This window comes from Aplysia californica, unplaced genomic scaffold, assembly GCF_000002075.1.
Source record: "Aplysia californica isolate F4 #8 unplaced genomic scaffold, AplCal3.0 scaffold00209, whole genome shotgun sequence".
NCBI classification, from domain to species: Eukaryota; Metazoa; Mollusca; class Gastropoda; order Aplysiida; family Aplysiidae; genus Aplysia; species Aplysia californica.
This window is the reverse complement of record NW_004797479.1, coordinates 288,630-292,141: the sequence shown is the minus strand read 5'-3', so window position 1 is coordinate 292,141 and position 3,512 is coordinate 288,630.

Genomic DNA, 3,512 nt, shown 5'->3' with positions numbered 1-3,512 from the left:
CTCAGTTGAATTGATTTAACAAGCAAATATTCAGGTCTTAGGTTAATTTTAGACTCATTACTCGACATGACCAGGGGCATTTTTTGAGAGACACCTAAATACAAACATGTAATTTGAAGTTGAACTCAAAACTCACCAATTATTGGTACTTTTTAATTTCTAAAGTAGTAATTGAGTTAATGTCCTAATATGGGACGTCTGTTAATAGGGGGAGAGGGGGAGAGGGGGAGAGTGAGTGAGAGAGAGAGAGAGAGAGAGAGAGAGAGAGAGAGAGAGAGAGAGAGGGGGGAGAGGGGGGGGGGAGAAAGACAACGAGGGAAAAGGAAAGAGTGAGAGAGAAATAAAAAGGTAGACAGAGAAGTAGGCCGAGACAGAACAAAAAAGAGACAGAGACAGAGGGGCGAAGCGTCTAGATAATGAAACAAGCTGGGTACACATTCAATGAACGTACCTAGAATAATCGTAGATCATCAAGTCATTGTGAAACCAGTGCGCACGGCTTACGAACGGAAGCCTCACTTGTTCACAATGGCGTCTAAAAAGACGGACTTTCCCAAGATTAAATCTGAACGAAACTAATGAAAAACTGAACATTAAACTACAGTTATTTTAGGCTCCTCAAACAAAACTGTGCACCTTTTAAATGATTTTGAACCATCGTTATTTTTTTTCAAATTCGAAAGTAAAGTGGTTCGGAAGTTTGAGGGGGCAAAAGTGACAAACTTTCACAAATATAATAGACTAGCTGGGCTCCCTTTCGATGAGAGGAATGATCGGTGCATTAACATCAACTGAAAGTCATTGGTAAGAAAAGAAAACATGAGCCTAGATCATAGATGTACACTATAGGGGGTAACTCTATGGGCTAGATCTATACGGGTCGCACACTTAAAATAGTGCTCAGTATTGCGCGACAATGCGCGATAGGCTAGATCGAACGGAAGAACGACTTGAAATAAACAAACCTTGCGGATTTTTCTAAAATTACAGAGACAGAAGTGTCGGCCTACATAACCGATCGGCGAAAGAAAGAAATTTAGCTTTTTGCAGCAAAACTGTCTCAAAACTGAAAAAACGAAGAGCGTCATGATCTGGAGAATATTTTAAAGAATCTTTTGGCGAAATCCGCTTGTCGATCAATGCAGGCATTAAAAAGTCTTTTGAAAAGCAAAATTCGGCCACCACAAATAGATAATAGAAGAGATAATCACATCACTGCTTCCCTTCCGTGATTTGGGAACATCGTCACCGTCAAATACATGCCATAGCCTTGTACACAACACTCAAAACTGTTTCATTTCAACTTAATAAATTATACCCTGTCGACCCCTTTCCGATCACTTTCATTATACGGGGTGTTCATTGTGCATGGGATCGGGTAGGGTAGGGTCGTGTCTGGCCGATCACCCGACTCGTCGCCTGAAAATACACGCGTTTAAGATTGTTTATAAGGCAACGAGTCAGGCGCGATTGGCTTGTGTCACGATAGCCGCTTTGCGCTCTCAATTTGGCTAAGAAATAGAGCAGGGGGAAGAATTGATTCCGGAACCGATTCCCACGGTTAATGCTACGGAAGAAAAGTTCCGACCCTTTTTAACGTAAACCAACGGTTACCAGTCAGCTTAATCATTAAAATCTTTTTTTTTTTTTTTATGTATTTTTGAGAAATAAAAGTTGATGCTTCGTAGTGTTCTGAAATCAAGGTTATCCTAAATCCTGAGGATGCTCGGAGCCAACCAGGTAACCACCGGAAGAAATAACATCATTAGAAAATAAGTAATTGGGTTCGGAGTCGATTCCTTACGATTCCTAGCGCTCAATAATCGGGAACCTAGCTGCCCAGCACTATACTAGGAAACCGCCCCGAAATGACCCGACCCCCCAATGGCACCCCGTATTAGTTAACAGTCGCAGGCACCACAGGTTAACATTATGTAAGCTAACAATTCGTCGAGTCTAGCGAAAAAAGACGAGGGGAGCTGACTCCTAATTATCTCATGGCTGCTTTTGAGGCTTGTTTTTTGTTCTTGTTTTGTTTTTTTCGCCATTGACTTTTTACTGCCCTTATCAGCTCACGAACAGGTAGACAAATACAGCCAAATTAGAAACCAAATTGCTATAAAGTAATTTGTTATATTTTCATTTCTCTGCTTTCTTTGCCTTCTATTTGTGTATTCTCATTCTGAGGTTAAATTTGTTGTTGAAAAACCTTGAGACAATTATTATTCCCTCCTGGCGTTAAGAAGTTATGATTACATTTTAACCAAAGTGGAAATAGAGTCATTAAATGTAATATTTTTATCGCTTAATTTTGAGGGTGAATATATAATATGGGTAGAATATTCAGGATTTGTTTTAATTCACAACTGGGTGATGCTGCCTGGAATAAGAAATTTTGTGAAGTTCCCTTTGTGGGAAAGTCTTTCGTATCTGGCATCATTTCTACTTGGTTTTTTTTTTATCTCACTTTGAATACCCTTTCAAGCAAGTTAGCCTTTCACCCCTCGGCAGAGATGAGGAACTGGAGACACACACGCACACCCACCCACACACACACACACACACACACACACACACACACACACACACAGAGTTCGAACAGACAGACAGACAGACAGACAGACAGACAGACAGAGAAACGAGCAAGAGAGTGAGTGTGTGTGAAGAGAACAGAAGACAGAGATTGAGATATATAAATAAAATACGGGAGCAGGAGCAATAGATAGATAAATAGACAGAGAGATAGATAGATAGAAAGACAGAAGGAGAGAGACAGCCAGAGATAGAGAGAGAGGTGGGGGAGAGGCGGAGAGAGAGGGGGTGGCCAAGAGAGAGAGAGAGAGAGAGAGAGAGGGGGAGAGAGAGAGAGAGAGAGAGAGAGAGAGAGAGAGAGAGAGAGAGAGAGATACATTGTAAGCACTATAAGATCTAGGCTTTGTGGGCAGGTTATGACTAATGGATGATTCATCTAAACTGCCCCTGATAGAGTGGGACGCCCACTCAAAGTCTGGTCAGTTTCATCCCCGTTGTCAATATCGTCCCTGCTATTTCCACCAGTTGGATATTACTCTAATTTAACCCTATCCGTAAGCCTTGGGGTCATTTTGTACCCCCGGGGTTGTATTCTTCACATTTAAGAATACTTCTAGTACGAAGATCTCTTTGAAACTTTCAGTATTGCTCAAAAAATCATTTTGACAGACCGTTATGCAAAGCGTACGGATCGGATTAACGAGTAAATTTCCTCTTTGGGAAGTGGTGGCACAGAGTTCCCCACGTCGTTTGGATACGATAGTAAAACACGACGTACGGATAGGGTTAAGTGGTGGTACAGAGTTCGCCACGTCGTTTGGATACGATAGTAAAACACGACGTACGGATAGGGTTAAGTCTAAGTTTTTGTGGCTGACAATGTAATCAGAATTTTTAAAAAAAATCTTATATTAGTCACGTCGACCAGCGTAAAGCTTTACGGGGGCGTTCATTTTGCGTGAACCGTTGCTATTGGCCAT